Genomic DNA, 23,652 nt, shown 5'->3' on the forward strand with positions numbered 1-23,652 from the left:
TTACTAAATTCTTGAGAGAGAGAAAATTGGGGGTTGCCTACATTCTCAACATATCTGCCTCTTGTAATCTATTCATGGACATGTGTGAGTCACATTCAACAGCAATGAGATCAACATGGCATTTCTTTCATAATTCATGTGTGTAAAAGGAGATCTCGTAGTCGGCCTGAGAAACAGCAGGTGAGTTCTGAGCTCATCGTCCCTGACAAGCAGCCATTATCAACGTTTAAAGGGAGAAAATCACCAGGGATGGCTGTAAAACCTCTTTGAAAGACCTTCAGAATCCCTCTCTTTCCCTCTAATTCTCTTTCTAGCTCTGCCTTCAGAGCAGAGTAAGAAGGAAAATGGTCTACTTGACCTTAATCTGCCCAGCGGTGAGTGGTTGAGAGACGACATGCAACCGCAGAGGTAAAGGGCAATTGTTTCTTTTTACTCTTCTGAGAGCCAATTTGCACCCCCCCCTCCCCCCCAGGGAATGTTCTGAAGCTGTGAACTATTTCAGGTCTGCCACATTGTTTCTCATGCTTTCAGCGGGACCGGGGCTATGGAAAGCTAGCTCCACTTTTCTGATCTTCCATCACCTCCTGACCCATTTTAGTCACTTGCTGAATTATGGAGTTCATATGAATATGCAAATCAGAATGAGATTATCCTGGCACTGGTCGCAGATGTCTGTTGGCCTCAAGACTGTGTTAACCCACTGAGCTAAAGCCTATGGGCATTAGCTTTAGGAGCAAACATGCATAACAGCAATTACACTTGTATGGACTCACTATTTAAACCAGTCTGTGAGGTCTATAAAAGAGCAAAAAGACCATAGCTGTTTCCCTCAAAGTCAGCAAAGAGCTGATAGATCTGTCAGCCACACTTATATAAGAGTCAAGAGGTGATGCATATTTAAACAACGTATAAAGCAGAGAAATTAACCTAGAGTCAAATTCAGCACAGACCATGAATAATTAATTGAAAGTTATTAAGTTATTTGTTAACAGCAAATGTTCTGTGTGTGTCCCTGAAAGCATGACTTTTGAATAGTTTGAGGTTTTTAAAACTTTAATGCCAGGATCTCCGTCTGGTAAAAATGAGGCTGAGCTACAATTGATTCTTCAGGCGGGGATAGATAATTATAGTGGCTGTGTAACCTGGACCATTTAGCACTGTGTGGCTGTGAAGCCTGGACCATTTAGCCCTGGGTAAAGCAGCATTCACCCATGATGCAGCACTCTGCTCACTCACCTCCCCAGTGTCAGACTCAACACCCACACACTGAACACTGACAGGGCAACTAAAGGTTAGCTAACTTCCATTCCTCTCCCACAAACCCTGTCTCCTATTTACTTGGATATCTCCCACTGCACTCCTTTCCCTCTGCTCCCCTATACACTCTATTCTTCTTCTTTCCCCCCTTTTCCAAATCCTTATTGTTCTACCATTCCTCTCTTTCACTTCTCTCCTCTCCATCGTCCCATCCCAGTCACCTCTGTGTCTCCGGTGATAGCAGCAGTACATCTCACCAGGGAACGGTTTAATTCATCAGGATCTCTGTGTAATTCACTCCATCACAGGGCTCTGGGCTGGGCTGAGACTGGGTTACCATGCCCAGACACTGGAAACTGCTGCTTCTAGCCTGATGTCAATGAGTTATCCCACCACATGTGGCCATACTGCACACTTTTCTCTTAATACAAGTCTCTGTATTGTTACCTTCACATGACACACACAAACGTCTCTTTCTCAGAAGGGGTGGGAGGAGAAACAAACACACAGTGGCGGCTCCCCCCGGCAGGTAAAGGGGGACGGTGATCCGTGACTGATGGGGTTTCACACAGGTCAGCGTTACACACCGTTTCCCAGGGCCGCCTGCTCACCCGCTCGCCATCGTGAGAGAAACGCCAATTGTCTAGCGGCAAGGCCACTGTGGCGAGGCCGTCCCCCATCTGGAGTGGCACTGGAACACCAGGCCTTGGTCACAGCTGCTCTCCCCCGCCTCGGGAGGAATTGCTTCCATTTGCCCTGTCAGTTTGGCCAGGCCGGCGGAGGCTTTTCTCATTTGTCAAAGAGCGGGGGCGCTCCTTTGCCTCTCAGAGCTAATCTGGGGCCGCTGGCTGGAGAATGGAATCGCTCTCTTTTTTCTCTCGCTCTCTCCTGATTGATACAGCCTTTCAGTCGCCAGGGTCTCTTTATTCTCCCTGTTGGTTCAGCAGGGAGAAGCAGAGGAGTCATGTTGACAGGTAGAAAACATCAGGGTCAGGTCAATAACCTCACGTGGTCATGGTGTGTTTATAACAGCAGAACATCATACTTCACTCTATCAGTATCACAGGCTGGCTGAGAGAGAGCGAGAAAGGCTGAGAGAGGCTGAGAGAGAGGTGAGGGGCTGAGAGAGAGAGAGGCTGAGAGAGAGACGCTGAGAGAGCAAGAGGCAGTGAGACCATTTTCACATGTATTCATAAAACATGTATATCGACTCGTGAACAGAAATGTAATTGGACAAGGTTCTGAAAATGACCTTCCGCTGAAACAAACAACGCTCAAATATCACACCCAAAACAGTCTTTGTTCTTCATTCACTTTTTATGCATGAGTGGTGCCTGGTATCTTCTTGTTTATGGGAAGATAAATGCCATGATTTAATCATATTTAAAATGCCTCGCATTGTATAATAGGAGTATCAAAACAACCTTGTTTAAACATACAGTATATAAACATATTCAGCTAACAGTATTCCATGAGTTTAAGGTTTCCTTTACTATGGTAAATAACAAAGTAATTAGTTGGCAGCAACTTCAATAAGGTCTGTGCTAATAACATTTTACAACTGAGGGAATAGTGCAGTGTAATTAGTGTGCTGTCACATGTGCTTTGAGCTAAACGAAACTAGCTAGAGAAAATGCTGTAGCCCAGAGACTGATCCTATCATTGGAGCCCAGCCTTCCTTCCTTTGAGCAAGAAACACTTTCAAGTCTTCCTCCGTTTCATTCGATGCACTGCATCCAACAGGTGCTTTTAGGAGATTGGTTTAAACTGATTAAAAGTCCAATAAAAAGCCCAGAGTCACCCTCAACCTCAGAAGTGATAAATACCTTCACTTTGTACTGTAAACACGGTATTCACACTGTTCAACAGTATGATTGTGTTATTAGAGTATTAAAGAGCTCACTGCAGTGTGTTGATGATCTCGGCAAGATAAAGACAAGAATATATCTGGTTGACTTATCTTGTGCTAGATCATTTCTCACAGATACTCTCGAAAGCGAGTACATATACTACCGTTCAAAAGTTTGGGGTCAAGTAGAAATGTCCTTGTTTTTTGAAAGAAAAGCTAATTTTTGTCCATTTAAAATAACATCAAATTGATCAGAAATACAGTGTAGACATTGTTAATGTTGTAAATGACTATTGTAGCTGGAAACGGCTGATTTTTAATGGAATATCTACATAGGCGTACAGAGGCCCATTATCAGCAACCATCACTCCTGTGTTCCAATGGCACGTTGTGTTAGCTAATCGAAGTTTATCATTTTTAAAGGCTAATAGATCATTAGAAAACCCCTTTGCAATTATGTTAGCACAGCTGAAAACAGATGTACTGATTAAAGAAGCAATAAAACTGGCCTTCTTTAGACTAGTTGAGTATCTGGAGCATCAGTATTTGTGTTTTCGATTACAGGCTCAAAATGGCCAGAAACAAAGTTTCTTCTGAAACTCGTCAGTCTATTTTTGTTCTGAGAAATGAAGGCTATTCCAACCGAGAAATTGCCAAGAAACTGAAGCTCTCGTACAACGCTGTGTACTACTCCCTTCAGAGAACAGCGCAAACTGTCTCTAACCAGAATAGAAGGAGGAGTGACCCCAATCTTGTGAACGGTAGTGTACATAGATTGTCACTTGCCTGTTTATTTAGGTGGACATCATATTAAGTCTAGATTTTATTTTGTAAGTGGAAACAGTGACCAAAAGTGCTGAATGTAATGAAATGCATCAGTGTCATTTCCAACGTTGCTCTCGCCTGTAATACAAAACGATTTCTGGCCAATAACATTCAATCAAAACAACGCATATACTGTATATAAGCACCACTGTCTTTAAATTTAAGTTTTGAGTAATTCAAGACAGATATTTAAAGACTTACCACGTGGTATATGGGGATCCTTTTGCATCCTTGTCTTGATAGATCTTGTCCTCTCTGGATCCAGCTTTGACCTTGTTGTCCACTCTGGATCCAGCTTTGACCTTGTTGTCCACTCTGGATCCAGCTTTGACCATGTTGTCCACTCTGGATCCAGCTTTGACCTTGTTGTCCACTCTGGATCCAGCTTTGACCTTGTTGTCCACTCTGGATCCAGCTTTGACCTTGTTGTCCACTCTGGATCCAGCTTTGACCTTGTTGTCCACTCTGGATCCAGCTTTGACCTTGTTGTCCACTCTGGATCCAGCTTTGACCTTGTTGTCCACTCTGGATGCAGCTTTTTGAGACTCAGCTTACTTCAGCTCAGAACCTAAAAGAGTAAAATGACAAGAGTTAACTACGGTTGCAGGTAGTTTAGCGGTTAAAGTGTTGGGCCACTAACTGAAAGGTTGCTGGCACAAATCTTGAGCCGACAATATGAAAAATCAGCTGATGTGCCCTTGAGCAAGGCACTTAACCCTAATTGCTACTGTAAGTCGCTCTGGATAAATGACTAAAATGTACCAAGATTCACTAGAACAAATTCAGGTCACCTAACAACCACTACATACAAGAAACCCTGGAAATTATGTCCTCAAACAACATTGGGATGGTGTCAGAATGAACAATCGTCGCCTGGTGTAGAACCATATGCAACTTAGTAGCAACTCAGTGGTAGCCTAGTTGGTGAGACGCAATAGGAAATACAGTTAAAATCGGAAGTTTACATACACCTTAGCCAAATACATTTAAACTCATTTTTTCACAATCACAACATTTAATCCTAATACAAATTACATGTCTTAGGTCAGTTAGGATCACCACTGTATTTTAAGAATGTGACATGTCAGAATAGTAGAGAGAATTATTTATTTCAGCTCAAATGTTTCGGGTAGCCTTCCACAAGCTTCCCACACTAAGTTGGGTGAATTTTGGCCCATTCCTCCTGACAGAGTTGAGTCAGGTTTGTAGGCCTCCTTGCTCACACAGGCTTTTTCAGTTCTGCCCACAAATTTTCTATAGGATTGAGAACAGGGCTTTGCGATGGCCACTCCAATACCTTGACTTTGTTGTCCTTAAGCCATTTTGCCACAACTTGCCACAACTTTGTAAGTATGCTTGGGGTCATTGTCCATTTGGAAAACCCATTTGCGACCACTCTTTAACTCTTTAAAGACTGATATCTTGAGATGTTGCTTCACATCATTTTCCTCCCTCATGATGCTATCTATTTTGTGAAGTGCACCAGTCCCTCCTGCAGCAAAGCACCCCCATAACATGATTCTGCCACCCCTGTGCAAGCCTCCCCCTTTTTCCTCCAAACATAACAATGGTCATTATGGCCAAACAGTTCTATTTTTTTTCAACAGACCAGAGGACATTTCTCCATAAAGTAGGATCTTTGTTCCCATGTGCAGTTGCAAACCGTAGTCTGGCTTTTTTATGGTGGTTTTGGAGCAGTGGTTTCTTCCTTGCTGATCGGCCTTTCAGTTTCCTCCAGCATCTTCACAAGGTCCTTTACTATTGTTCTGTGATTGATTTGCACTTTTTGGCACCAAAGTACATTGATCTCTAGGAGACAGAACGCATCTTCTGCCTGAGCGGTATAATGGCCCCATATAAAGGTCCCATGGTGTTTATACTTGCGTACTATTGTTTGTACAGATGAACGTGGTACCTTCAGGCGTTTGGAAATTGCTCCCAAGGATGAACCAGACTTGTGGAGGTCTACAACTTTTTTTTTCTGAGGTCTTGGCTGATTTCTTTTGATTTTCCCATGATGTCAAGCAAACAGGGAGTGAGTTTGAAGGTAGGCCTTGAAATGCATCCACAGGTACACCTCCAATTGACTCAAATTATGTCAATTAGCCTATCAGAAGCTTCTAAAGCCATGACATCATTTTCTGGAATTTTCCAAGCTGTTTAAAGGCACAGTCAACTTAGTGTATGTAAACTTCTGACCCACTGGAATTGTGATACAGTGAATAATAAGTGAAATAATCTCTGTAAACATTTGTTGGAAATATTACTTGTGTCATGCACAAAGTAGATGTCCTAACCGACTTGCCAAAACTACTAACAAGAAATTTGTGGAGTGGTTGAAAACGAGTTTTATTGACTCCAACCTAAGTGTATGTAAACTTCCAACTTCAACTGTAGGTACTTTATTGCAATGCTTGGTGATGGGGTCATTCTAAGACAGTAAGGGGTCATATACAATGAGTATCTCCTTGGCCACGTCGTCTATCTGAGCTTTGAACTCAGGGAAGCGGATCAGGACCCTCCTGTAGTCCTTGACGTACAGGGAGTAGAGCCGGCAGGTGGCCAGCGCTGTCACTTCGGCACTGCTCTTGCCGTTCGGCATCACCAGGCACAGCTCTGAGAGATTAAAGGTCAGAATGGGAGCAAAGGACAGATGAGAGAAGAACAGCTATTGTTAAATCAGTATATTACAAATACTCAGGAGAAGCCTCCGAGTGGATAAGCCCTACTTTTTTTTTTTCTCTCACAAAACACATTACAGGAGATATCATTTGAGTGATGGTTGTAAACATTTAAGGAGTAAATGTGACAACCTTAATTTATTCCTAAGTTTAATTATTTCTTAATATTGACATTTCTAATTAAGCAGTGTAATTGGAAAGCCAGTGCAGTAGCAATGATTTTTGTATGCGCTGATAAATTAATACAAAAATTATTAATGAATGCTACAGTTTTTAATTGCTGTGCACCCATATTCATAATTGCGGCACCATCCTCCTTGAAGTGACATGATGACAAATACAAGTGTCATGTCAGCGCTTTTCCTACTCATCAAATTCCTCAATAAAAATCAAACCTATTTTGCAGAAGCCATGAACAGAAAACAAATTAAGCCTGCATTTAATTTTCTACCTTCATTAATGCATCTTTTGCCTTGGTTACAATCATTATAGTAACTGAAACAAAACAAATTAATAGCACAAATGCATTTGCTGTGTAAAGAAGTAGTTGGACTCACTAAAAACACAGGTCAGCTACGTATTTCAATCTAAATGATCTCAGTGGCTCTGTAAATGTTTAGCATAAAACAAACCTTTTTAGTCCTTAAAATGTTACGTAATAATAATGTTCACAGCATGAAGTAAAAAAAAATATGTTTTGTAGTGAGCGTGACCAACCATACTAAATAGCTATGTTAAAAACCTTGCCACTAATGCTTGGCTGGGTAAAAACTAACATCACCCCACAGTCATCACAGAATTTTCTGCACATAATACAACTTTGGCGTGTGACATGTTACTTTTGAAGTGTATTCAGTGTGCAGATTTTCTTTGCTTGCATAAAAAGTCAAAGAAAGCCCAGAGAAACGCAAAGAGGCTGGGGGTTGAGAGGGGGAAATGATGAGCTTTCAGACTGGCCTCTTTTGCATGCAAATCATATCTGAATTTCTCATTAGCATAAATGCATGAGCAACTCTAAATGCTTTTAATTTTCAATCTCGCCAAGCAGAGGAGTAATTTGTCACTGTCAGGGTGAAAATCTAAAAGGGGAGAACCAAAGGGAGCCAAGGACTCCACACTAAATTGGAATCATAGAACATTTCTGATTTGGTAATTGACTGATGTGCAGTTCAATCGGAGCTGTCTTGAAGGTGTAAATAATTTGGTGTATATTTAAATGGAGAAAGTGTGAGGTGGATATGCTGAAGCACATTACAAGTTTCACCCAGGATACCCCAGGATACTCTTTTCCTTGTATACCCACGACTGCGTGGCCTCACACTGTTCCAACTCCATCATCAAGTTCGCTGACGACACGACAGTAGTAGGCCTTATTACCAACAAGGAGGAAACAGCCTATAGGGAGGAGGTAGGCGTGGTGGCGTGGTGCCAAATAAACAAATTCTCAATGTCAATAAAACAAAAGGAGCTGATTGTGGACTTCAAGAAGAACCAGGCTGGGCACACCCCCATCCTCATCACCGGGGCTGGGGTGGCGACGGTAAAAAACGTCAAGTTCCTCTGCGTACAGGTCTCAATGGTGAAACGGTCTAACCACAAGTACACTGTAGTTAAGAAGGCACAACAGCGACTCTTCAACCTCAGGATGCTGAAGAAATTCAGCCTATTCCCATGCGCCCTCAGTGTTCTACAGGAGCACTATCGAGAGCATACTATCGGGCTGCATCACAGCCTGGTACGGCAACTCCACCGCCGCTGACTGCAAGACGCTACAGAGGGTGGTACGCTCAGCCGAACACACCATTGGGTGCACACTGCCTGCCCTCCAGGCCACCTACAACACCAGGTGTCACAGGAATGCCAAGAAGACCATCAGGGACTCCAGCCACCCGAGCCATGTTCATCTGCATATCCATCACTCAGACGCGGGCGATATATGAGCATCGTCAGTATATGAGCACCCCCCGCCCGCCCCCACTCCAATGGACATTTTTCATTGCCACATTTGTTCAAATGTATATATTATTTATTCTTATTTGTATGGTTTTATTTCACTTTGGCCTGCATTGTTGGAGCTCAATATTGTCACTGTACCCTGTTATTACATCTGCAACCCTGTACATTTTACTATAAACTCTAAATCACAACAACAAAAGAATCACTGATGTTTTCACATTCGGCTTATTATTTAATGAGCACACATTTTTTATTTTATTCACACACAATCAACTGGAAATCTTCTTTCACTATAATTTCCCCATTAAAACATAAAGTGCCATACATGAGCCGCACTATATGCAACAGCTCATCAGCTCTATCTCATCTACAGGCCCCATGATCTTGTTTCATATAAAAAGATCAGTCTAGTAGTTCTGATCTAGAATACTAATGATCCATGTGCTTTACAAAACCAATCAGATGTACAACCTTACTTGTTTTGGATGAGCTACCACCATTTTAGACACTTGGTCCACAAAGTCAAATAGTGAGGCACTACCTATACCCCACCAACACCGATTAAAGTTTGATAGTGGTGCCGTCCGTGATGCTGTGTCAAAACTACCTCCAAAGAAGTCTCCATCAGACAGTCTATTGGTGAATTTGAAGGTCTCTACCTCAAAGGTACCCCTGTCGATGAAATACATGCAGTCTCCCAGAAACCCCCTGCGGATGATCAGGCCCCCTGTTTGGTAAATCTCAAACTGCAGCACCTCCAGCAGCTCAGAGATGAAGGGGTCTGCGTCTTTAAGCACGGCATGTTGGAAATGAGGTTGGCACAGTTGTAGCTGATCACCTCCTGTTGAGACAAAACACACATCATAAGAAATGAAGTGACTCATTTAATACAAAATCCATTACGAAAACCAGATACAGAGGAAGACCAAAATCACAAAATGCGTCAGTGCAAAACTCTAGCAGTTTGTTGTTCTTCATGTTGGGTTAACAGTGTTGTGAAAGCTCATTATTTGGATCATTCCAGTTCGGACCCGTCTGAGATGTGCTGAGAGCTCCATGAGGGTGGCGTTCTCGTCAAAACCACTTGCCCTGGTATCTGTTCTCCAGGTGGCTGATGATCCTGGGGTGCAGGATCACATTGTTAACCTGCACCACAGACACAGACACAGACACAGACACAGACACACACAGACACACACACACACACACACACACACACGCCGGAAGTACAGTGTTGTAAAAGCTCATTATTTAGATCATTCCAGTTCGGACCCGTCTGAGATGTGCTGAGAGCTCCGTACTTCCGGCGCCGACAGAGATGGCCGCCTCGCTTCGCGTTCCTAGGAAACTATGCAGTTTGTTTTTTTACGTGTTATTTCTTACATTAGTACCCCAGGTCATCTTAGGTTTCATTACATACAGTCGAGAAGAACTACTGAATATAAGATCAGCGTCAACTCACCATCAGTACGACCAAGAATATGTTTTTCGCGACGCGGATCCTTACAAACAGGACAACGGAGCGGATCCCATGCAGCGACCCAAAAAAACGTTTCCGAAAAATAGGGAAACGAGGCGGTCTTCTGGTCAGACTCCGGAGACGGGCACACCGTGCACCACTCCCTAGCATTCTTCTTGCCAATGTCCAGTCTCTTGACAACAAGGTTGATGAAATCCGAGCAAGGGTAGCATTCCAGAGGGACATCAGAGACTGTAACGTTCTTTGCTTCACGGAAACGTGGCTCACTGGAGAGACGCTATCCGAGGCGGTGCAGCCAACGGGTTTCTCCACGCATCACGCAGACAGAAACAAACATCGTTCTGGTAAGAAGAGGGGCGGGGGCGTATGCCTTATGGCTAACGTGACATGGTGTGATGAAAGAAACATACAGGAATTCAAATCCTTCTGTTCACCTGATTTAGAATTCCTCACAATCAAATGTAGACCGCATTATCTACCAAGAGAATTCTCTTCGATTATAATCACAGCCGTATATACCCCCCCCCCAAGCAGACACATCGATGGCTCTGAATGAACTTTATTTGACTCTTTGCAAACTGGAAACCATTTATCCGGAGGCTGCATTCATTGTAGCTGGGGATTTTAACAAGGCTAATCTGAAAACAAGACTCCCTAAATTTTATCAGCATATCGATTGCGCAAACAGGGGTGGAAAGACCTTGGATCATTGTTACTCTAACTTCCGCGACGCATATAAGGCCCTGCCCCGCCCCCCTTTCGGAAAAGCTGACCACGACTCCATTTTGTTGATCCCTGCCTACAGACAGAAACTAAAACAAGAGGCTCCCACGCTGAGGTCTGTCCAACGCTGGTCCGACCAAGCTGACTCCACACTCCAAGACTGCTTCCATCACGTGGACTGGGACATGTTTCGTATTGCGTCAGACAACAACATTGACGAATACGCTGATTCGGTGTGCGAGTTCATTAGAACGTGCGTTGAAGATGTCGTTCCCATAGCAACGATTAAAACATTCCCTAACCAGAAACCGTGGATTGATGGCAGCATTCGCGTGAAACTGAAAGCGCGAACCACTGCTTTTAATCAGGGCAAGGTGTCTGGTAACATGACCGAATACAAACAGTGCAGCTATTCCCTCCGCAAGGCTATCAAACAAGCGTCAGTACAGAGACAAAGTAGAATCTCAATTCAACGGCTCAGACACAAGAGGCATGTGGCAGGGTCTACAGTCAATCACAGACTACAGGAAGAAATCCAGCCCAGTCACGGACCAGGATGTCCTGCTCCCAGGCAGACTAAATAACTTTTTTGCCCGCTTTGAGGACAATACAGTGCCACTGACACGGCCTGCAACGAAAACATGCGGTCTCTCCTTCACTGCAGCCGAGGTGAGTAAGACATTTAAACGTGTTAACCCTTGCAAGGCTGCAGGCCCAGACGGCATCCCCAGCCGCGCCCTCAGAGCATGCGCAGACCAGCTGGCCGGTGTGTTTACGGACATATTCAATCAATCCCTATACCAGTCTGCTGTTCCCACATGCTTCAAGAGGGCCACCATTGTTCCTGTTCCCAAGAAAGCTAAGGTAACTGAGCTAAACGACTACCGCCCCGTAGCACTCAGTTCCGTCATCATGAAGTGCTTTGAGAGACTAGTCAAGGACCATATCACCTCCACCCTACCTGACACCCTAGACCCACTCCAATTTGCTTACCGCCCAAATAGGTCCACAGACGATGCAATCTCAACCACACTGCACACTGCCCTAACCCATCTGGACAAGAGGAATACCTATGTGAGAATGCTGTTCATTGACTACAGCTCGGCATTCAACACCATAGTACCCTCCAAGCTCGTCATCAAGCTCGAGACCCTGGGTCTCGACCCCGCCCTGTGCAACTGGGTACTGGACTTCCTGACGGACCGCCCCCAGGTGGTGAGGGTAGGCAACAACATCTCCTCCCCGCTGATCCTCAACACTGGGGCCCCACAAGGGTGCGTTCTGAGCCCTCTCCTGTACTCCCTGTTCACCCACGACTGCGTGGCCACGCACGCCTCCAACCCAATCATCAAGTTTGCGGACGACACTACAGTGGTAGGCTTGATTACCAACAACAACGAGACGGCCTACAGGGAGGAGGTGAGGGCCCTCGGAGTGTGGTGTCAGGAAAATAACCTCACACTCAACGTCAACAAAACTAAGGAGATGATTGTGGACTTCAGGAAACAGCAGAGGGAACACCCCCCTATCCACATCGATGGAACAGTAGTGGAGAGGGTAGCAAGTTTTAAGTTCCTCGGCATACACATCACAGACAAACTGAATTGGTCCACTCACACAGACAGCCTTGTGAAGAAGGCACAGCAGCGCCTCTTCAACCTCAGGAGGCTGAAGAAATTCGGCTTGTCACCAAAAGCACTCACAAACTTCTACAGATGCACAATCGAGAGCATCCTGGCGGGCTGTATCACTGCCTGGTACGGCAACTGCTCCGCCCACAACCGTAAGGCTCTCCAGAGGGTAGTGAGGTCTGCACAACGCATCACCGGGGGCAAACTACCTGCCCTCCAGGACACCTACACCATCCGATGTCACAGGAAGGCCATAAAGATCATCAAGGACATCAACCACCCGAGCCACTGCCTGTTCACCCCGCTATCATCCAGAAGGCGAGGTCAGTACAGGTGCATCAAAGCTGGGACCGAGAGACTGAAAAACAGCTTCTATCTCAAGGCCATCAGACTGTTAAACAGCCACCACTAACATTGAGTGGCTGCTGCCAACACACTGACACTGACTCAACTCCAGCCACTTTAATAATGGGAATTGATGGGAAATGATGTAAATATATCACTAGCCACTTTAAACAATGCTACCTTATATAATGTTACTTACCCTACATTATTCATCTCATATGCATATGTATATACTGTACTCTATACCATCGACTGTATCCTTATGTAATACATGTATCACTAGCCACTTTAACTATGCAACTTTGTTTACATACTCATCTCATATGTATATACTGTACTCGATACCATCTACTGTATCTTGCCTATGCTGCTCTGTACCATCACTCATTCATATATCCTTATGTACATATTCTTTATCCCCTTACACTGTGTACAAAACAGTAGTTTTGGAATTGTTAGTTAGATTACTAGTTGGTTATTACTGCATTGTCGGAACTAGAAGCACAAGCATTTCGATACACTCGCATTAACATCTGCTAACCATGTGTATGTGACAAATAAAATTTGATTTGATTTGACACACACACACACACACAATAAGCGATCATCTGTGCTAGCGTGGTTGCGTAGAGTAGACACCCGAGGGAAGGTATTTAATAAGTCTTGAGAAACCCATGTGAATCTTGTCGTCATGAGCTAGTGGACAGAGCACATGGGTAAAGTTGAGAGAGACAGCACATCCACCAGTGGCAACAATAAAGCTTTGTCTTATCATCATGCTCATACTGCCCTCCGGTGTTTAAGAGACGAATGTGTAACACTACCTTATATTATGTGTTTGCTGACGCTGGTCCCTATGGAAGTTATTCTGGCCACCATCAAAGCATACATCATTGTTCCAATCATCAGGCTCATGATGACTACCCACACTTCTGGTACTCCTGAAATCAAAGAGGGAGATAAACGGTATCATCCATACGAGTTGTCCATTTGCACTGTATAACACAATTAAACAATGCCTATACAACTAAGAAATGTGTAGGCTTACAGTGAATGGTCTTTGGGAATTCCGATGGACCCATAGTTCAGACTCATTATATGACATAAGGAAACAAAACATGTACTTACCCTGACAACATGGAAATTCAAATGGCTGTGTTGTTCATTGCTATTGCTATGTCATTAACACAATCATAATGTAAGGTTACTGGACTGGAGCAATTAGCACAGACACTCTGAAGTAATACAGAGGTAGTGTGTTAGTTGGATGTGTCGAAACCCAGCTGTTCTCAGGGAATTCCATGAGAGTGGCAACCAGGAACTGAAAGCAGGCGTTCCATGCTTGAAAATATGAAGAGTGGTGCTGAGTGATATGTTGTGTTGGATTTTCCCCAAACATAACACTTTGTATTCAGGACATAAAGTTAATTTCTTTGCCTCATTTCTTGCAGTTTTACTTTAGTGCCTTACTGCAAACAAGATGCATGTTTTATGGATAATTCCTGGTAGCATCCACATTCATGTAGAAGTGTTTAGAAACATATTATATTCTTATTTACAATAAAAATGACACATTTCACTCTGTTATTTAGGTTCGTTTTCTGGAGTAAATACAATGTTGTTGATCCATCCTCAGTTTTCTCCGATCACAGCCATTAAACTCCGCAACTGTTTGGTTTCCTTACTCTCTGACAAATGAGTTAGGAAGGACACCTTTATTTTTGTGGTGATACACCATCCAAAGTGTAATTAATAATTTAACCTTTCTCAAAGGGATATTCAATGTCTGCTTTAAAAAAAAACATGTTTTACCCATCTACCAATGGAGCTGGTTGGTGGTCATTTTGTAAAACTGAGGGGGTATTGGGGTATTAACTGCCACTACAAATAATGATGTGGCTAGGCTATGTAGGGTTTCTATTCCATGTAGTACTTTAAGAATAGCAATGTAATTTGCACTTTGAATATTGATGCTAAAAAGCGTCACTAATCCACACAAAAAGGAGCTATTTGTACGGAGTGAGATTTGTTTCTTTATTTTGTAATGTTTACCACGATCTGTGTGTCATTATTTACAATTCGGTCTAAGGCACTTCATCTCAGTGCTAGAGGCGTCACTACAGTCACCCTGGTTCGAATCCAGGCTGTATCACAACCCGGACTTGATTGGGAGTCCCATAGGGCGGCGCACAATTGGCCCAGCGTAGTCCGGTTTAGCCGGATTTTGTCTCGTTAAATAAACGCTAAATAATTAGTTTTTTTATTTTTATAATCCGTAATCCTGGTAGCATCCACATTAGTGTAGAAGTGTTTAGAAACATTCTTATTTACAATAAAAGTGACTCCAAAATGATACAATACATTATTTACCATTAATTTGGGACCAAATACTTAACTTTTTACTACTTTAATACACATAAGTGAACTTGTTCCAATATTTTTGATCTTCTAAAATGGGGGGACTATATACAAAAAGTGACGTAATTTGTAAACGTTCACCTGATATGGATGAAAATACCCTCAAATTAAAGCAGTGTGCACTTTAACCTCATGGTCATTGTGTCATTTCAAATCCAAAGTACTGGAGTACAGAGCCAAAACAACAACACATGTGTCACTTTTCCAGTACTTTTGGATCTCAGTGAATCTCGATTTGTAGAGAACATAACATAATTCACCGTGGGGATCAAACTTGATCATAATAAACTAATTTTAGAGCCCAAAACTGCCGTCTACAAATGTTGGTTTGTCCGTTCTGGTGATCTTCATTTACATAGGCTTTCTAGGGCAAAACCAGGGCAAGACAAGGCACTCTTTCCTGACTGGGGTGGAGGTAAGATATTGTAACATTATCTCATTAAAACTTTAGAAATTCAGCCAGCTGTTTCCTGCTCCATGTAGATTTTATTGTTGCTCTTGAATTATTTTTCTATTTTTGTTTATTTTACTAAATACTTTCTTAACACTTTTCTAAAAAATGCATTGTTGGTTAAGGGCTTGTAAGCAAGCATTTCACTGTACGGTCAACACCTGTTGTATTCGGCGAATGTGACAAATACAATTTGATTTGATTCAATGTTTTGATTTTAGACATGTATTCCGTGTTTGATTACTGTGCAAGTAGAAATACTGATGTGCAAAAGAGAAGAAAAGTAAATAAAAACAATATGGGGATGTGGTAGGTAGATTGGATGGGCTATTTACAGATAGGCTATGTACAGCTGCAGCGATCAGTTAGCTGTTCAGATAGCTAATGTTTAAAGTTAGTGAGGGAAATATAAGTCTCCAGCTTCAGCAATTTTTGCAATTCGTTCCAGTCATTGGCAGCAGAGAATTGGAAGGATAGGCGGCCAAAGGAGGTGTTGGATTTGGGGACGGCCAGTGAGATATACCTGCTGGACCATGTGCTACGGGTGGGTGTTGTTATCGTGACCAGTGGGCTGAGACAAGACGGAGCTCTACCTAGCAAAGACTTATAGATGACCTGGAGCCAGTGGGTCTGGCGACGAATATGTAGCGAGGACCAGCCGACTACAGCATACAGGTCGTAGTGGTGGGTGATGTATGGGGCTTTGGTGACAAAACAGATGGCAGTGTGATCGACTGCTTCCAGTTTGCTGAGTAGAGTGTTGGAGGCTATTTTGTAAATGACATCGCTGAAGTCGAGGATCGGTAAGATAGTCAGTTTTACGAGGGTATGTTTAGCGACGTGAGTGAAGGAGACTTTGTTGCGAAATAGGAAGCCGATTCTAGATTTGATTTTGGATTGGTCTAGCCAGACACCTAGGTATTTGTAGAATTCCACATATTCTAAGTCGGAACCGTACAGAGTAGTGATGCTAGTCAGGCGGGCAGGTGCGGGCAGCGATCGGTTGAAGAGCAAGAATTTAGTTTTACTAGCGTTTAAGAGCAGTTGGACGCCACGGAAGGAGTGTTGTATGGCATTGAAGCTCACTTGGAGGTTTGTTAACACAGTGTCCAAAGAAGGGCCAGATGTATACAGAATGGTATCGTCTGCATAGAGGTGGATCAGGGAATCACCTACAGCAAGAGCGACATCAATGATATATACAGAGAAAAGAGTCGGCCCGAGAATTGAACCCTGTCGTACCCCGATAGAGACTGCCAGAGGTCCGGACAACAGGCCCTCCGATTTGACACACTGTACTCTATTAGAGAAGTAGTTGGTGAACCAGGCTAGGCAGTCATTTGAGAAACCAAGGCTGTTGAGTCTGCCGATAAGAATATGGTGATTGACAGAGTCGAAAGCCTTGGCCGGGTCGATGAAGACGGCTGCACAGTACTGTCTTTAATCGATGGCAGTTATGATATCATTTAGTACATTGAGCATGGCTGAAGTGCACCCGTGACCAGCTCGGAAACTGGATTGCACAGCGGGAGAAGGTACGGTGGGATTCGAAATGGTCAGTGATCCGTTTATTAACTTGGCTTTCAAAGACTTTAGAAAGGCAGCACAGGATGGATATAGGTCTATAACAGTTTGGGTCTAGAGTGTCCCCCCTTTGAAGAGGGGGATGACCACGGCAGCTTTCCAATCTTTAGGGATCTCAGATGATACTGGCTGAACAGACTGGTAATAGGGGTTGCAACAATGGCAGCGGATTATTTTAGAAAGAGAGGGTGCAGATTGCCTAACCAAGCTGATTTGTATGGGTCCAGGTTTCGCAACTCTTTCAGAACATCTGCTACCTGGATTTGGGTGAAGGAGAAGCTGGGGAGGCTTGGGCAAGTAGCTGAGGGGGGTGCAGAGCTGTTGGCCAGGGTAGGTGTAGCCAGGAGGAAAGCATGGCCAGCCATAGAGAAATGGTTCTTGAAATTCTCAATTATCGTGGATTTATCAGCGGTGACAGTGTTACCTAGTTTCAGTGCAGTGGGCAGCTGGGAGGAGGTGCTCTTATTCTCCATGGACATTACAGTGTCCCAAAACTTTTTGGAGTTAGAGCTACAGGATGCAAATTTCTGTTTGAAAAAGCTAGCCTTGGCCTGACTGCGTGTATTGGTTCCTGACTTCCCTGAACAGTTGCATATCGCGGGGAGTATTCGATGATAGTGCAGTCCGCCACAGGATGTTTTATTGCTGGTCGCGGGCAGTCAGGTCTGGAGTGAACCAAGGGCTATATCTGTTCTTAGTTCTACATGTTTTGAAAGGGGCATGGTTATTTAAGATGGTGAGGAAATTACTTTTCAAGAACAACCAGACATCCTCGACTGACGGGATGTCCTTCCAGGATACCCAAACCAGGTCGATTAGAAAGGCCTGCTCGCAGAAGTGTTTTAGGGAGCGTTTAACAGTGATGAGGGGTGGTCATTTGACTACGGACCCATAGCGGATGCACGCAATGTGGCAGTGATCGCTGAAATCCTGATTGAAAACAGCAGCATTCATCGCCGCTTGCACGGTATGTGCACAAAACAAGACTCCTCAACAAGCTCCGGCTGGTCCCTGGTCCCACATCTCCCTGGACTTTGTCACGGTTCTTCCCCCATCTGATGGCAACACCACCATCCTGACTGTGGTGGATCGGTTTTCCAAAGCCTCCCACTTCATTCCTCTCCCCAAACTACCCTCTGCCAAGGAGACGGCCCAGCTCATGGTGCAGCACGTCTTTCAGATCCATGGACTACCAGTCGACATGGTCTCTGACCGGGGCCCTCAGTTCTTGTCTCGGTTCTGGGAGGCGTTCTGCACCCTTATTAGGTCATCGGTCAGCCTGTCCTCCGGATTCCACCCCCAGTCCAATGTCAAAGGCATAATGATTAGATTGCAGCAAAAAGCTGATTCAAGTCTTTGAAAAATGTGCACATTTTAATCAGTCTGGAGAGCACTGATTTGTCCCATGCTATTCAATGCTAATTAAATAATGGCATTTTAACAGAATAAATTGTCAGAAAGGTGACTTTCCGGGAGTGACAGGGAAGACAGTAGGTCCATATGAAGCATTCTTTGAAGTTTGTGATTGGTCGACTTGTTTCCATAGCAGCAGCAGCATTCCAGACAGACTGCTTTTTACTGTCTCTCTCCTCTCAGCAAGGTCGGCCACAGAGGGATCTGTAACTGCCACTCATCTACAGACCCTCGAGGGGAGCGTTTCCATCTCAACAAAAAGAGTTTGTGACACCCTGACCCTCCCTGTACTGTGAACAGAGCCGTCAGGGAGATGAGGGACTCAGGGCCACAGGGTTCATTATAACCAACAGCTGCGTGTGCACAATGGATCCTCCTTAGTCAAAACCTGATATGATGAATCTCTCTTCTACAGTAGCTCCATCTTGCTGAGAGGATAATGTAATTACTTGAATGTGTTGTAACGTCTGAAGCTGAATTTATAATGATGTTTATACCAAGATGTTATAAGAAATCTTTATAATAAGTTCCCGAGTAAATGTTGAAATTATGCATCTCCCCATAACTGTATAACTGTACTCATTCATAAATTGTTGCTTCTGCCTGCAGGGACATTCAAAAAGGGCTCTATATGATGTAACATTGTATTGTACTAACAAATTACATTTAGTAGCAATAGCACTGCATGAAAATTGGATCACAATATATTCTATTCTCATCCCATGTCTGATTCATGCATATTCATGGCCAGGTCGCAATTGTAAATGAGAACTTGTTCTCAACTTGCCTACCTGGTTAAATAAAGGTCAAATAAAAATAAATAAAACATATACAGTAGTGGTGCATTTGCATCACTATACATGTAGACAATAAACATGTCAAAATCTGTTGTGCTTTGCGCACCATGCATCTGTCAAATATTACATTTTTATTTCAAAAACATCTTTGGGTTGCTAGACGTTCGCGTTATATGCCCATCCACAAAGATGAGTCAATGTTGTCCACAGTTGTAAATAGCAGACAGATCAAACATGCTGATGATGAGAAATCATGGCAGAACACTTAATTGACTCTCCAGGGAATACATCAATCGATAATGTATATTGTATGTAATGCACACCTTTGGATTAGGGACAGACATTTCATGGCACTTCGCTACAGCTATGACCGGAAGGGATTTTCGTAGCAGGTTAGGAAAAACATTTTCTCTAACCCTAACCCCTTTCCTAACCTTAACCTAATGATCATATTTTCCTAACGTGTTACGAAAAAGTAACTTATGGTCATTACTATATCGAAGAGTTTATTTCTCTTTTGAATTATACAGTATGTCAAATGTCGAAACTTGTTATCAAAATGCATCCTTCCCTCAGTTGCCCATAACCTATCATTACGTCAACAAGATGTGGACGTTCAAAGGGCAACTGAAGTCCCGCCTCTCCCCAATTGATTGGTTGCAGAAGCAATCCCATTGGACGTCAACCTGCCAGTTTCCTGACGAAAGCAATATTTCAGTAAAGGACATCAACGTGGTGAGAAACGTGTTATCAGGTTAACGCTTTTACCTTTCTAGGCTTGTGGTTTAAAATTCGCGTTTAGCAGTCATATTGCACGGACGAGTAGAGTGAACCTAAATATGTTGTAACTGTTTCAGGTCAGAGACTTTTGACCGAAAAACAAGGAAAACGTAGCTACATGCTGCTGGCTAGTTAGCTAGTATAGCTAACGTTACACGGTTTGCGTTGCTAGCTACAGTTTCAGCAAAGTTAGTTTAGTATGGTTTAGAAACTGTGGTTTCAATTAAGAGCAAGATCTCTTCATGGTCACACTGAGAATCATTAGTTACAATATATCACGTTGCCTGTTGACGGTTACCTGACGAACGCTCCATTCTCTTATGTCGAGGCTGAGTTGAGGAACGTTGTAACTGATTGCTCGATTTTCTAGCAACAACATTGAGTCACCATCAGTCGATACTTGTAAATTATGAAACCGCTTATGGAGCGGTCGAAATGTACACAATTGTTACTCGGATAAAAATGGCGGAGGTCGTGCTATTTAAACATTTCAATCAGGGGCAGGGTTTAGTTTTTTAATTCATTTTGACCAGGGGAGGGTCTAGGAGGGTGTCCACATGTTCCGGTTTGTGCGGGACAGTCCTGCATTTTGGCCCTTTGTCCCATATCCAAACAATTGTCTCGCATTTTATGGGTGGCCCTAGCTTTTTCCTGCGAGATGCTTAAGTAAGTGCTATGTATGTACACTGCTCAAAAAAATAAAGGGAACACTTAAACAATACAATGCAACTCCAAGTCAATCACACTTCTGTGAAATCAAACTGTCCACTTAGGAAGCAACACTGATTGACAAATTTCACATGCTGTTGTGCAAATGGAATAGACAACAGGTGGAAATTATAGGCAATTAGCAAGACACCCCCAATAAAGGAGTGGCTCTGCAGTTTGTGACAACAGACCACTTCTCAGTTCCTATGCTTCCTGGCTGATGTTTTGGTCACTTTTGAATGCTGGCGGTGCTGTCACTCTAGTGGTAGCATGAGACAGAGTCTACAACCCACACAAGTGGCTCAGGTAGTGCAGCTCATCCAGGATGGCACATCAATGCGAGCTGTGGCAAGAAGGTTTGCTGTGTCTGTCAGCGTAGTGTCCAGACCATGGAGGCGCTACCAGGAGACGTGGAGGAGGCCGTAGGAGGGCAACAACCCAGCAGCAGGACCGCTACCTCCACCTTTGTGCAAGGAGGAGCAATGCCAGAGCCCTGCAAAATGACCTCCAGCAGGTCACAAATGTGCATGTGTCTGCTCAAACGGTCAGAAACAGACTCTATGAGGGTGGTATGAGGGCCCGACATCCACAAGTGGGGGTTGTGCTCACAGCCCAACACCGTGCAGGACGTTTAGCATTTGCCAGAGAACACCAAGATTGGCAAATTCGCCACTGGCGCCCTGTGCTCTTCAGATGAAAGCAGGTTCACACCGAGCCCACGTGACAGTCTGGAGACGCCGTGGAGAACGTTCTGCTGCCTGCAACATCCTCCAGCATGACCGGTTTGGCGGTGGGTCGGTCATGGTGTGGGATGGCATTTCTTTGGGGGGGCCGCACAGCCCTCCATGTGCTCGCCAGAGGTAGCCTGACTGCCATTAGGTACCGAGATGAGATCCTCAGACCCCTTGTGAGACCATATGCTGGTGCGGTTGGCCCTGGGTTCCTCCTAATGCAAGACAATGCTAGACCTCATGTGGCTGGAGTGTGTCAGCAGTTCCTGCAAGAGGAAGGCATTGATGCTATGGACTGGCCCGGCTGTTCCCCAGACCTGAATCAAATTGAGCACATCTGGGACATCATGTCTCGCTCCATCCACCAACGCCACATTGCACCACAAACTGTCCAGGAGTTGGCGGATGCTTTAGTCCAGGTCTGGGAGGAGATCCCTCAGGAGACCATCTGCCACCTCATCAGGAGCATGCCCAGGTGTTGTAGGGAGGTCATACAGGCACGTGGAGGCCACACACACTACTGAGCCTCATTTTGACTTGTTTTAAGGACATTACATCAAAGTTGGATCAGCCTGTAGTGTGGTTTTCCACTTTAATTTTGAGTGTGACTCCAAATCCAGAACTCCATGGGTTGATAAATTTGATTTCCATTGATCATTTTTGTGATTTTGTTGTCAGCACATTCAACTATATAAAGAAAAAAGTATTTAATAAGAATATTTCATTCATGTTATTTTAGTGTTCCCTTTATTTTTTGAGCAGTGTATATTAAGCTGATAATTTTTGTAATCTTATCAACACATTCAAACTCTATAACCGTCTCTTGCAGTCACGTTGCACTTATGAAAACATCATAAGGATTTGGTAGATACGCCTACTGGTGACGTTGAACACTTCTCCAATCATTGTTGAGATCTGATATTCTGTGTTATATTTCTAAGAAAATGTACTTCCTAAGTTTTTGCATTGCTAGGATGGTGCATATAAAACTAGACTACACTATATTACACCCCCATTGCTGCAATAACAGCCTCCACTCTTCTGGCAAGGCTTTCCACTAGATGTTGGAACATTGCTGAAGGAACTTCCTTCCATTCAGCCACGAGCATTAGTGAGGTTGGGCACTGATGTTGGGCGATTAGGCCTTGCTTGCAGTTGGCGTTCCAATTCATCCCAAAGGTGTTTGATGGGGTTGAGATCAGGGCTCTGTGCAGGCCAGTCAAGTTCTTCAACACCGATCAACAAACCATTTCTGTATGGACCTCGCTTTGTGCACAGGGGCATTGTCATGCGAAAACAGGAAAGGCCCTTCCCCAAACTGTTGCCTTAAAGTTGAAGCACATAATTGTCTAGAAAGTCATTGTATGCTGTAGCGTTAAGATTTCCCTTCACTGGAACTAAGGGGCCTAGCCTGAACCATGAAGAACAGCCCCAGACCATTATTCCTCCTCCACCAAACTTTACAGTTGGCACTATGCATGGGGCAGGTAGCGTTTTCCTGGCATCCGTCAAAACCAGATTCGTCCGTCGAACTGCCATATGGTGTAGCGTGATATATCACTCTAGAGAACACGTTTCCACTGCTCCAGAGTCAAATGGTGGCAAGCTTTACACCACTCCAGCCGATGCTTGGCATTGCGCATGGTGAGCTTAGGCTTGTGTGCGGCTGCTCGGCCATGAAAACCCATTTCATGAAGCTCCCGACAAACAGTTCTTGTGCTGATGTTGCTTCCAGAGGCAGTTTGGAATTCGGTAGTGAGTGTTGCAACCGAGGGCAGACGATGTCTGACATTGAGGCAGTGCTACAACCTTTTATTGCAGAGGAGAAGTACAGTAATGTGATTATGTCACAATCAATTGACGTTCAACATTTTAACAGGTTATTAAACAACATACTATCTATAAATTAGTCAGGAGCAAACCTGTATTATTTAGGCTATAATATTATTATTATTATTTCAAAGCTATAGCTTGCCATTTAAGAAATCATTTGTGAAGCGTTTGTGACAACTATAAGCTGGCA

General features: G+C 43.8%; 1 protein-coding gene and 1 long non-coding RNA gene across 9 annotated transcripts in view; one reads left to right on the plus strand and one right to left on the minus strand.

Moving 5' to 3' along the window:
• Window positions 1–8,799: 8,799 nt before the first annotated feature.
• On the minus strand, window positions 8,800–20,690 carry LOC149972079 (uncharacterized). Its single transcript, XR_016491918.1, has 3 exons — window positions 20,489–20,690; window positions 13,572–13,688; window positions 8,800–9,409 (listed from the first exon to the last, which is right to left on the minus strand). It is a non-coding gene; the product is annotated as an uncharacterized LOC149972079 (long non-coding RNA).
• LOC110505409 (dimethyladenosine transferase 1, mitochondrial) overlaps window positions 19,749–23,652 on the plus strand; it is a 47,861-nt gene continuing 43,957 nt past the window's right edge. Inside the window, exon 1 of one of the 8 annotated variants that reach the window (XM_036962815.2) lies at window positions 19,749–20,145. The gene's annotated coding sequence lies outside the window, so the exon portion shown is untranslated. Of the gene's footprint in view, window positions 20,165–23,652 lie in introns of all 8 variants that reach the window. The other 7 variants (XM_036962814.2, XM_090220672.1, XM_036962817.2 and 4 more) reach the window with 7 other exon arrangements.

The sequence above is a fragment of the Oncorhynchus mykiss genome, chromosome 25, assembly GCF_057628025.1.
Source record: "Oncorhynchus mykiss isolate SJ-2025 chromosome 25, ASM5762802v1, whole genome shotgun sequence".
Lineage (NCBI taxonomy): Eukaryota > Metazoa > Chordata > Actinopteri > Salmoniformes > Salmonidae > Oncorhynchus > Oncorhynchus mykiss.